The 12,906-nt window shown below is 39.8% G+C and overlaps 1 protein-coding gene across 4 annotated transcripts in view; it reads left to right on the plus strand.

The window, feature by feature from the left end:
- The first annotated feature begins 1,069 nt into the window (after positions 1-1,069).
- The window catches only part of NSD3 (nuclear receptor binding SET domain protein 3), a 125,913-nt gene continuing 114,076 nt past the window's right edge, over positions 1,070-12,906 (plus strand). For 3 of the 4 annotated variants that reach the window (XM_082715404.1, XM_082715405.1, XM_082715406.1), the window contains exon 1: positions 1,096-1,637. The gene's annotated coding sequence lies outside the window, so the exon portion shown is untranslated. Of the gene's footprint in view, positions 1,638-12,906 lie in introns of all 4 variants that reach the window. The other variant, XM_082715407.1, reaches the window with a different exon arrangement.

Here is a 12,906-nt window from a genome sequence, read left to right on the forward strand (position 1 = left end):
ATCATGACCTGAGCCACCCAGGCGGCCCTCTGTGCCGTAACGTTCTAAGTCATCACCACCAGGCCCCAGGAAATATCACAAAATTTTGCACACTCCCGACAAGGCAGTATACTTTACTGTGTCACACACCTTCTATTGTTTAACATAAATTTCCTAGGATGGGGAGATCTCAGAGGGTTACAGAGAATTTTGACTCTTGTTTCCTCCGCTCATTCTTGCGTGAGCTCTCTCGAGGGCAAATGCCTTCCCATCCCTCGAAGGGAAGGCCTGGCAGTGAGCAGCAGACGGCCCCGGCACGTGACGGGCACGGAGCCCTCTCCGTCCCTAGGGGTCCGGGCTGCAGTCGGCGCTGACGTCCTCCTCCTTACCCACAAGCCTCCGGGCCCGCAGCGCGAGCAGGAAGAAGGCGTGTGGGGCCGGGTGCCCGCCAGGGAGGTCAGCGCTTCCTCACAGCGACTGAGATGCCGCCACGGCTTGCGATTGTGGGGCGGGACGGGGGTGGGGGCGTATCCGGGACACACACCCGAGGCTGAGAGGGACGCTGTCTCCCACGGCTTGGGTCTGAAATTGCTGCCACGGTTTCAGACGCAGACCCATGTGAGATAGGAAGCTCTGACTCTTGACAGCTGTCGGACAGAAGGCAGCCGAGGAGACATACAAAGTGTTCTTCTCTTTCCCGGTCATCTTAGCCCGGCCCTCGTTTGTAGGCTTTTTCTGACGTCTAGGGAGTGTGCAGCAGGGTTACTGTGAGGAGGACCATATGGTGTTTAATATGTGTTAACTGAATAAGTCTCAACACGCACGGACGCAGTTTTGCCTCACAGGCCCAACCTTTAACCTGTCTTTCGGTTGTGTGTGTGTGTGTGTGTGTGTGTGTGTGTGTTTTAACTTTCCTTCGTATCATTTCTTCCTGCCTCTGCCTTTATTGCCTGCGGTCTCACTTCTTGTCTAGACTCTCTCGGGCCCCTCCTCTCCGCCCGGCTGACTACCCTCTTCCTCCTTTCGCTCCCCCAACCCCGCCCGCGCCGCAAACCCAGGACTGCATTTCCCAGCAGGCGCCGCGGCTAGCGGCCAATGAGGGACTGAGGATTTGGCGGCGGCGGCGACGGCGGTGGCGGCGGCGCTCCGAGAGCCGGGTGGGGGGGCTTTGTGCGCGGCGGCGGCGACGGCGGCGGGAGCGGGCGGCGGCGGCAGCAGCGGCGGTCAGGACGGAGGCGGAGGCCGAAGGGGACTGTACGCTGGTCGCTGCGGAGAGGCGTGCGAAGGCCAAGTCGAGCCCCGAGGACCTTGCTGCTCCAGCCCGGCCGCCAGCCACAGCCTTCTCTCTAGCGACAGAAGCTGCGCGGCGACCCCCCATCCTTCCACCGCCCCTGCCCACCCCACCTCCCGCAGCCTTCCTCCTCTCAGCTTCACGCCCGGCCCGGCCCGGCCGCGGCCCTTCTCGGTGCCGGCAGCCATGGCAGAGGCGTCCGGCGCGAGGGAAATCTAGCCCGGGGATTTCATGCGGCCTAGCTCGGTTCCGTGTCCTCCCCCCGCGGCCCCGGCGGCTGCCCGCACCTCAGCCCCACTCCGGGCCTCCGTGTCTCTCCTGTGATCGTACTGACACGGCCGGGGGGTTAGAATGGAACAAACTGAAGGTAAAGTGAGTGAGTGTGTGTGTGTGTATGTGTGTGTATTGGAAGGAAGAGCTGAGGAGGGAACGACGAGGAGGGGGCGACCTAGGGATGGGTCCCGGGTAGAGAGACCCCAACAGGGATGGGAGGACCAGCGGGTGGTCGGAAAGGCTTCAGGGGGAGCCTAGGAGGCAAAGCAGAGGGCCAGGTAGGGGTTGTGGAGGAGATAGGGAGGTGGGGCAGGGAAGGTAGGATTGGGGTAAGAGATGGAGTGGCGCTGAGCTGGGAATTGGGAGTAGAGGTGGGATGGGGGCGGGGATAGAGATGGAACGGGGGAGGGGCAGGGGAAGAGAAAAAGAGTTAGGTTTGGAGAAGATTAGAGACCTGGGTGGACTGAGAAATAGGTTTGGGGGTGCACTGTGGCAATTAGAAGAGTCTGGGGGAAGGGGGTAGAATTTGATGGAGAAATGGGGCATCAAGAGATAAACGAGGGAATGGAAGTGGAGGAAAAGGTGGATTTGGAAAAGGGATAAGAAATTGTTGAGACAGGATGCATAGGAAGATCGGAAATGGACTCAGGAAACTGGAAGACCTAGGATTGGTATAGGGAAGGAAATTAGCTGAATGTTGAGAAGGATGAGAACTATCCACCAGGCATCACAGAGTGGGTGGAAAAGAAGGGGAAGGGGGTTGTTAAAGGAAGAGAAAGCCTTTTGTTCCAGTATTTCTGTGTATTCTGGGCCTTTTCTTTCAAGGCTAGTGAATATAGAAGCTAGTGGTTATGGTGTTGTGATTGTTGTGAAATGGGGAGGTGTGGGTTTTACTGCTTTGAGGGAGGAGGAGATGTGTTAGTGTTATGGTAGCAAGACAGTAGAGACATGGCCATAATTTGCTGGTTTTGCTAAGGGAGTGAAGACTGTTCAGATTTAAAGGGGGTAGGGGCAGCCATGTTTGCTGCCAGGCACTGCAGTGTAAATAAATTCCTTCTTTCCGACATCAGTGTGAATCTGGAAGGGGCCAGTTCATATTGTTAACCCCCTTTCTTTCTATCCGTGAACCCTACCCATACATCTTGTGGTAATTTAATATTATTCATAACCACCAAAGGAGGTAGTGATGTTTTCCATCTTGTGTGTTTTGCTGCTCCCCCCACCCCCTTTCCCTCTTCCTCTGGTTGCAAACAAGGCATGCTAATGAGCTGCAGTGTAATATTAACCCTTTTTATAAAGTGGAAACTATATTTTTACTAGCTGAAGGAATCATTACTATCATATTTCAAATGTGATAATGAAAAGTCTTAACTATTGAAAATTCATTTGTTTTAGAAGCTTCAGAAGTAGTCAACATGTTTTCTGAAATTCTTTACATAAACAAGGAAATTGCATTGGTTATTTTTCTTGGGCTTGTGCTCTTGGCAAAGCATCGTGTGGGGGTGAGAAGGGGTAGAAAGATCTGCTCGTGGTAGATTATGTGCTTGCTGTATTTTGAATGTTGGAAAATCAGAAATATATGTATTTTAAAATACTGTTTTTGGTAGTTCACGCTTATAGGTGATGGGTGTGTTAAGAAGTGTTTTCTTTTTTTATGCACTCTCTGTCCTCCATCCCTTCTTTTGCTTTCATGTGTCTAGCTCTCAGTACAGTCTCCAAATGCTAGTTCAGCACAGTGGAGTGATCTATGAAGTAGGCATGCAGTTCTTAGAGCCTCAGTGATGTGCCAGTTTTTGGTTTTTTGGTTTCTTTGTTTTTGGTGGGAACTTCAGGTTACTCTGAGGAAAGCTACAGTAACTCTAATGTATCAAAATGTAACTCTTAGGTAATTTGAAATGGTTACTGTTCTAAAGGCTTAAATCCTGACAAACTTAACAGTAGATAAATTAAGTGTAGCCTATTTTCTTTTCATATTGAAAGAGATTAAATGTGTGTGTGTGTGTGTGTGTGTGTGACCTTTTGTTTTTGTTTTATACTTGTAATTGGGGTGATCCAAACTTTAACCCGTCATGTTGATTTTGAAACTGTTGTCTAATACCAGAAAGTCCTGTTAAAATTGTGCTATGATGGACTCAAACCAGTTGTACTACATATTGATTTAACCTGTCTTACTGCAACATCCTTTCAGTTGTTATAAAGAAGTTTAGGATGTGTTCTTGGTGTGTTAGAAAAATGAAATTGAATATTGTTAGAGTAATACTTTGTGAGGGTATTTGCTAATTTGAAGGCCAGGTTTACAACTTGGAGTATTTTGGTTTGATGATACTCAGTCTGCATCTTTAAGAATTTGGTGAGGAGAAGTTTCACTCAAAAATGCCTTTCAATATGCTTTTTGGCATTTATAGAGATTTTTCATGTTTATGTCTTCCACTCAATTGACATGTTATTTATAATTAATTGGCAAATTGTGTGCATGAACTATCAGTGCCATAAATTTTTAGGAAAATAAGAAATTATGGTATATTAAAATAAGAAAAAGCTCATGTTGGAAGCTTCAATTACTTAAGAAAAAAAGTGTATTCCTGTGTAATCAGTAGTCAAGATCAGGGTCTCCTGCCTCGCTATAACTATTCTGGCTCCTTGAATGGGTATCTATATAATGAAGAAAGCTATTCTAGTTAGATGATAATTATTAAAACCCAGACTTTGCTCCTATTACTGTGTCCATCAGCACACCTGCTACCTGCGATAGCTTTAAAAAAAAAAACCACTTTAATAAATACGCTCTCTCTTATTGTAATCAGATTGATTGAATTTTGGGTAAAGGAAATTGGTTGCCTTTGAGATTGGTCATCATTGAGTGGAATGTCAAGTCTATTCTGTTTCTGGAGTTGATAGTATTTATAATAATCATAGCAAAGCTGCTAATAGTCATCTTCTTACAGTGTGCTATGCTGAGTGTTTCACATGTATGATTTCCTTTTTATCCTTCCATTGTAGTTGTATGAGGTTACTACTATTAACTCCCTTTATAGGTGGAGAAATTGAGGTTGAGTAACTCAACACCACACAGATGGTAACTAGCCAAGTCAGTATTTGAATCCAGGTCTTTCTATTTATAGAACCTGGCTCTGCAGAACTTTTCATTTCTTTAAAAAAAATGTGTGAAGATAATATATGTTCATTATTTAATTTTTTTTTAAATATTATAAAAGGCTAAGAGGTAGAGGGGAAAATAGTTAATATCCTGTTTCCCCCTGATAACCATTTTGAAGTTTCTTCTGAGTTTTCCTAAAAAATATCTATACATACATATGCAGATCTGTCTTCAAATGCATACAAATTGGGTCATACAGTCTGCATATTGCTTTTGTGATTTAAAGGCTACCTGGGGGGCGCCCAGGTGGCTCAGTTGGTTAGGCAGCTGCCTTCGGCTCAGGTCCTGATTCCAGGGTCCTGGGATCGAGCCCCACATCGGGCTCCCTGCTCGGCGGAGAGCCTGCTTCTCTCTCTCCCCCCCTCCGACGCTCTGCTTACTTGTGCTCTCTAACTCTGTCAAATAAATAAAATATTTAAAAAAAAAAAAAAATAAAGGCTACCTGGGACAGCCTTTTAAATGAGCACATATTGATCTACAACATTTTTTTTTAAAGAGTCATATAGTGTTCCTTTGTTTGGAATATTGATTAACATCAGGATGTTAACAGATTTTTTGCTGTTTTGATTAATATAGCAGGTCTTGAATTAAGTCCCTAACAGCCCATTTAAATGGAGGAGATACCGTCCAACTACTTGATTTTATAAGAGAGAAAACAGAGGCCTAAGGAAGTTAAGTTGTTTAAGGCTTTGGTAACAGACCTGTTACCTGGGTCTTTATACCACACTACATTATTTCATCATTATGAAGGTATTTGAGCTTTCTGTAGAAGCTCAAGGTGAGGGAGAATATTCAAGGTTAGGCACATTTAGCATAATGAGTGCAAGGGGATTAAGTTTCAGTGAGGCACAGGATCTTGTTTGGCGTTTTTCATACTTGTTCACCATATTGTACATATAGTATATGCACAGAATATTTTTGCATACGTAAATGAACCTTATACAAGTATCTTATACAAGTATTTATACAAGTATAAAGTTTGTGCTTTGGATAATGAAATGGTTTTGGCAGAATTTTTTTCTGTTTTAATAAAATTATCAATGAAATAAGGTAACAATGAAATGAAAAAAATAGGTCCATCATGGTCGTGGAAAGAAACTTGGAAAGAAAATTGAGGCACTGTTAAGTTTTTTAAAATGAGCTAAAAAATAGCTCATTGAAAACAAGTTTTAAAAGATCTTAGCAGGCACCACCGATTATTTTTAATTATTTTTGTCTATCAGGAAGAAAACAAGTTACCATGGATACTAATTCATTGGGTTCTTTTGAAACAAAGTCTGTTTTAGACACTTAAAAAATTAAAGTCATAAAAGCCTTAAGAAGATTTAGAATTTGGTATCTATAAAATCTGTTTCCTGGTGCAGTGGTGTTTTTAGTTTTACTTAAAAAAAAATAAGAGTCTGTTATTTTTTGAAAGAACAACTGAAATGATTTATTGCTTTGTTAATAAACATGTCCAGCTTTTGAGTTTTTAAATGAATGGTGACCTTATTTCTGAAGGCTAATGTTTTTATAAATGTTAATAAAGGTAAATTTAGGAAATTGATTATACTACAACTACCTATACTACAACTACCTAACACATTTTTAAAAAGCTTACAGGGTTTTCATTTTGGTTTTTATTGTTGACTTTACTGAGTACTTAATAAGTACTTTCAAACACTTCTGTATTATGTTGTACCTGCACAGTGTGGCATAAAAAGTAAAAGGCATATTTAAAATTTTGTGAATTTAGAGAATGTTCAGTTTTTACTAGATGGATATGTGTTGTTACTCCTAAAGTACATCAGCCTATCGATGAGATTTGAATTTGAAAAGCTCTTTGAAAAATGATTCTTGGCTGTTAAATTTTTTAAGATGTGGATCTGTGTCATCATTGACTGATCTACAATGATAGCTCTTATTTCTTACCAGGTTCCCTTTTTTCCATGTAGATTTAGAGCTATATTGAGAAAGTGAATAGGACAATGAAAACTTTTTATATAAGAATATGAATTCTGTATAGATGATATATAAATATAAATAAATAGATACATTTATCTAATAATACCTTGCACTTACTACATTTTCTGAGATGTTTGATTGCATTCTTACACAGTAACTTGACTTTGTTTTAAAATGTGAAGTTGGAAAGCACAAGAATTATTTAACCCAAATTTAAAGATGGAGAAATTGAGATTTCAGGAAATCCTCAGGCCAAATAGATTGACATGTTAAGTAGAATAAGGTTTTCAGATTTTTGTCTGATTACTTAAAAAACACTTTTTCAGGGGTGCCTGGCAGGTGGTCAGTAGAGCACATTACTCTTAATCTTGGGGTTGTGAGTTCAAACCCCACATTAAGGTTGGAGCTTATTTAAAAACTTTTTTTTTTTAAGAAATATGTGTGTTTTTTTACCTTTTTTTCCATAGCCTGCATTATCCTTCTTTTAATAAACATTAAATAACAATAAAGTATTTTTCTACCATAGAGCATACTTTTTAAATTTTGGTATAATGTGTGAACATCTTAAAATATAGAAGTAGATATTTTAAATTTAAGAAATGTATGTATCCTTCTGATTTTGTAAGTAAAACTAAACTTAGTTTATTAAATTAATTTGAAGTTAAGAAGTCTTATATGGAGGCTTGCTTTTACTTAATGGCATTTTAGCTGTGGTAAAGATAGTATTGTATCTGTTGAGTCTTGTATTATTACTAGTACCTCTTAACTGTAGAGTCTTAAGAATAACTGCATTTAAAAACACACACAAAACACCTTAAAAAAGAAACATTTTGAAACTTTTTAGTTGTGAAATATTCCATATAAAGAAAAAAAAGCATAAAACTAAGTGTACAGTATAAGCAAATAATTAGAAAGTAAACAGGGGCGCCTGGGTCACTCAGTGGGTTAAATCCTCTGCCTTCAGCTCAGGTCATGATCCCAGGGTCCTAGGATCAAGCCCTGAGTCTCGGGCTCTCTGCTCCACAGGGAGCCTGCTTCCTCCCCTCTCTCTCTCTGCCTGCCTCTCTGCCTACTTGTGATCTCTCTCTCTCTTTCAAATAAATAAAATCTTTAAAAAAAAATTAGGAAGTAAACATCATATAGTCACCGCCTAGGTAATAAATCCTTTAAGGAAAGCTACAGAAACCACCTCATTGCTTTAGCTGGTATTACCTTGGTGGTAGTCAGGGTTTCAGGGTAACAATATGCTGAAAGTAACCTGAAAAATTAACCCATGAGGGGTCAGGAAATGTAAAAACTGAATCATCAGTTTTTGTTATTATCAAAAGTGTTATCTAGATAATTTAAAAAACTGTTTCCTAGCAGTGTAGTCATTTAGTGATTTGAAATCTTAGTGCTATATTAATGAATGTGAAACAAAAAATAACACTAAATTCTGTAAGAATCATTCCATTTTATACAAAGTGTTGTTTTTTCAGAGTTCATCTCTGTTGCAGTTTTTGGTAGAATTTAATGACTAGTTTTAGATTGACACGCAGATTCTAGCAATGACTTTTGCCTAGAAAATATCCAATTTGCCTATATATTAATATTCAAACTTAAGTTATCTTATTTTATAAAAACTACTTTGACTCTCTTGCTTTCACATTAATGTAACCATTCAAGAAGTATTAACCTGAGAAGTAATCAGTAGTGACAATCTATTTTGACACTTCATCCTTGATGCCTCTTGCTTCTTACCCTTTCTGTATTTTGTCTAGGTGAATCAAGTTTTTTTTTTTTTTTTAACTGGAGAAACTTAACTTTATTTTGCTTCCATCTTACTAGACTGTTTTCTTATATGTTCAGTAGGGTTAAATGTTCGTTTTTGAGGATTTTGATAGCAGAAAAATTTGAATTTCTTTTCTTTCTACCTGACAAATACAGTCTATTTGCATAACATTCTGCAGTGTGGTTTTTTTTTTTTTTTTTTTTTTAAGATTTTATTTATTTATTTGACAGAGAGAAATTACAAGTACACTGAGAGGCAGGCAGAGAGAGAGAGAGAGAGAAGGAAGCAGGCTCCCTGCCGAGCAGAGAGCCCGATGTGGGACTCGATCCCAGGATCCTGAGATCATGACCTGAGCCGAAGGCAGCGGCTTAACCCACTGAGCCACCCAGGCGCCCCTGCAGTGTGGTTTTGAAAAAGACATTTTTACAACTCATTTAGGTACATAAATTAAAGCCTTTATTTGGTTATTGTAATCTTGTCACTTTAAGCTCTTTGTTTCTTTTATGATTTCTGCAGGATCCAAATACATTGGAACATAGTATTTCATATTGATTGTAATGAGAAACTCCTTTTTTTTTTTAAATAAAAGATTTTATTTATTTATTTGAGAGACAGAGATCACAACTAGGCAGAGAGAGAGGAGGAAGCAGGCTCCCTGCTGAGCAGAGAGCTCAATTTTGATCCCAGGATCCTGGGATCATGACCTGAGCCAAAGGCAAAGGCTTTAACCCACTGAGCCACCCAGGCGCCCTGATGGGAAACTTCTCGCTTTGCTTTACCATGCCCTTGAATTCCTTTCTATAATGCAGTAGAATGTTGTTCTTTTTTATTCTAGCTCATTTTTCCCCTAGCAAAGATGAAAAATATTTATTTTAGATTTTGAAATGAACATACATGTTGCATTTTCCTAGAGGTGGAAGCAAACATGATTTAAAATACTTTTTTTTTTAAAAAAGATTTTATTTATTTATTTGACAGACAGAGATCACAAATAGGCAGAGAGACAGGCAGAGAGAGAGAGAGAGAGAGAGGGAGGAAGAAGCAGGCTCCCTGCGGAGCAGAGAACCCGATGTGGGGCTCCATCCCAGGACCCTGGGATCATGACCTGAGCTTCCGAAGGCAGAGGCTTTAACCCACTGAGCCACCCAGGTGCCCCTTAAAATACTTTTTAAACCTAACTTAGGTAATTTGGCTTTGTGTATGAAGTAGAATTGATATGCTTTTGGCCAACTCATGGTTTTTGTGTTATCATCTGTAAAATTAAACATGGATCATTAGGGGTGCCTGGGTGGCTCAGTCGTTAAGCATCTGCCTTTGGCTCAGGTCATGATCCCGGGGTCCTGGGATCGAGCCCCGCATTGGGCTCTCTGCTCCTCGGGAAGCCTGCTTGTGTTCTCTCTGTCGCTGTGTCTCTCTCTGTCAAATAAATAAGCTCTTTAAAAAAAAAAATGGAGCATTAGAATTTGTTTATTGGGGATAGAAGTAGATACAGTTTTAAGGTATTGAGGTTAATGTATTAATTAAAGCATTGCGCACATATACATACATGCACACACATAATATTCCTAAGAAATGCTGATGGCCCTTTTAGTTTTTACTTTTTAATGGAAAATTTGTACTTTTCAAAGTGGCTACTAGTTTAAAAATAACATTTATTGTGCTTAATTTATGAAAGGATTGTTTATTATAGAGAAATTGAAAACCAGTAAGATAGAGAAAAGATTAAGATCACTTGAAAGCCTGCCAACTGGAAGTAGGTATTAAGATTTCTATATGTTTCCAGTGTTTTTTTTCTTACACATCTATGTATTTTTTAACAAACTGGAATTATACATTAATATTATTTTGTAACATTCTTTATTGTGAAAGTAATTTTTTTGAGAATGTGACTTTTTAAAAAGATTTATTTATTTGATAGAGACACAGAAAGGTAACACAGCAGGGGGAGTGGGCAAGGGAGAAGCACGCTTCCTACTGAGCAGGGAGCCGGGTGTGAGGCTTGATCCCAGGACCCTGGGATCATGACCTGGCTAAAAGCAGACACTTAATGAATGAGCCACCCAGGCACCCTCTAACTAAGAATGTGATTTTTAAAAAATTCACATATAATTTTGTTGTATGGGTGTGCCATATCTGTTTACCATTTTTCTGTTGATGGTATTTTAGGCACTTAGCAAGTTTTGGATATTATGATTTGATGAACATCCTTATACATTAAAAAAATAAAAAACTGTATGACTATCATTATTTCATTACAATAAATTCCTAGAAGTAGAATTACATAGCAGATACAAACGTTTTAGAGGTTCTTAAAAAAATTTATTTTGAGAGAGAAAGCACGCATGTTTGTGAACACACACCTGTGGGTGAGAACGGGGGGAGGGGCAGAGGGAGAGAGTTTCAACCAGACTGTGAGCACAGAGCCCATGTGAGCTTGCTCTGACAATCCTGAGATTATGATCTGAACCAAAACCAAGAGTCTTTGACGCTTAACTGACTGAGCCACCCAGGTTTTTTTAAAATACTTTTTTATATATATATATATATTTTTAGCATTTATTTATTTAATTTATATCTATTTATTTTTATTAACATATAATGTATCATTTGTTTCAGGGGTACGGGTCTGTGATTCATCATCAGTCTTACACAATTCATAGCACTCACCATAGCACACACCCTCCCCAATGTCCGTAACCCAGCCCCCCATCCCTACCCCTGCACTCCCCAGCAACCTTCAGTTTGTTTCCTGAGATTAAGAATCTCTTATGGTTTGTCTCCCTCCCCAGTCCAATCTTATTTCATTTTTTTCCTCCCTACCCCACCACGATCACCCACATATGATAATTGTGTTTCTCTGATTGACTTATTTTGCTTAGCATAACAACCTCTAGTTCCATCCACGACATTGCAAATGGCAAGTTTTTTTTTTTAATGGTTGCATTGTATATTCCATTGTATATCTATATCACATCTTCTTTATCCATTCATCTGTCCATGGACATCTAGGGTCTTTCCATAGTTGGGCTATTGTGGACATTGCTGCTATAAACATTTGGGTGCATGTTCTTCTTCGGATTACTACATTTGTATCTTTAGGGTAAATACCCAGTAGTGTGATTGCTGGGTCATAGGGTAGGTCTATTTTCAACTTTTTGAGGAGTTTCCATACTGTTTTACAGAGTGGCTGCACCAGCTTGCATTCCTACCAACAGTGTAGGAGGGTTCCCCTTTCTCTGCATCCTCACCATCATTTGTCATTTCCTGACTTGTTAATTTTAGGCATTCTGACTGTTGTGAGGTGGTATCTCACTGTGGTTTTGATTTGTATTTCCCTGATGCCGAGTGATGTTGAGCACTTTTTCTGTGTCTGTTGGCCATTTGGATGTCTTTGCAGAAGTGTCTGTTCATGTCTTCTGCCCATTTCTTGATTGGATTATTTGTTCTTTGGGTGTTGAGTTTGATAAGTTCTTTATAGATTTTGGATATTAGCCCTTTATCTCATATGTCATTTGCAAATATCTTCTCCCATTCTGTTGGTTGTCTTTTGGTTTTGTTGACTGTGCAAAAGCTTTTGATCTTGATCAAGTCCCAATAGTTCACTTTTGCCCTTACTTCCCTTGTCTTTGGCAATGTTTCTAGGAAGAAGTTGCTGTGGCTGAGGTCGAAGAGGTTGCTGTCTGTGTTTTCCTCGAGGATTTTGATGGATTCCTGTCTCACATTGAGGTCTTTCATCCAATTAGAGTCTATTTTTGTGTGTGGTGTAAGGAGATAGTCCAGTTCCATTCTTCTGCACGTGGCTGTCCAATTTTCCCAACACCATTTGTTGAAGAGACTGTCTTTTTTCCATTGGACATTCTTTCCTGCTTTGTCAAAGATTAGTTAACCATAGAGTGGAGGGTCCATTTCTCAGTTCCCTATTCTGTGTCATTGACCTGTGTATCTGTTTTTCTGCCAGTACCGTACTATCTTTTTTATTACAGCTTTGTAATAGAGCTTGAAGTCTGGAATTGTGATGCTGCCAACTGTGGTTTTCTTTTTCAACATTCCTCTGGCTATTCAGGGTCTTTTCTGGTTCCATATAAATTTTAGGATTATTTGTTCCACTTCTTTAAAAAATATTGATGGTATTTTGATAGGGATTGTGTTAAAAGTGTAGATTGCTTTAGGTAGCATAGACATTTTCATATTCTTCCAATCCATGAGCATGGAATATTTTTCCATTTCTTTGTGTCTTCCTCAATTTCTTTCATGAGTACTTTATAGTTTTCTGAGTACAGATTCTTTGCCTCTTTGGTTAGGTTTATTCCTAGGTATTGTATGGTTTTGGGTGCAATTATAAATGGGATTGACTCCTTAATTTCTCTTTCTTTTGTCTTGTTGTTGGTATATAGAAATGCAACTGATTTGTGTGCATTGATTTTATATCCTGATACTTTACTGAATTCCTGTACAAGTTCTAGCAGTTTTGGAGTGGAGTCTTTCGGGTTT

The sequence above is a fragment of the Mustela nivalis genome (genome assembly GCF_964662115.1).
Source record: "Mustela nivalis genome assembly, chromosome: 20".
In the NCBI taxonomy this organism is placed as follows: Eukaryota; Metazoa; Chordata; class Mammalia; order Carnivora; family Mustelidae; genus Mustela; species Mustela nivalis.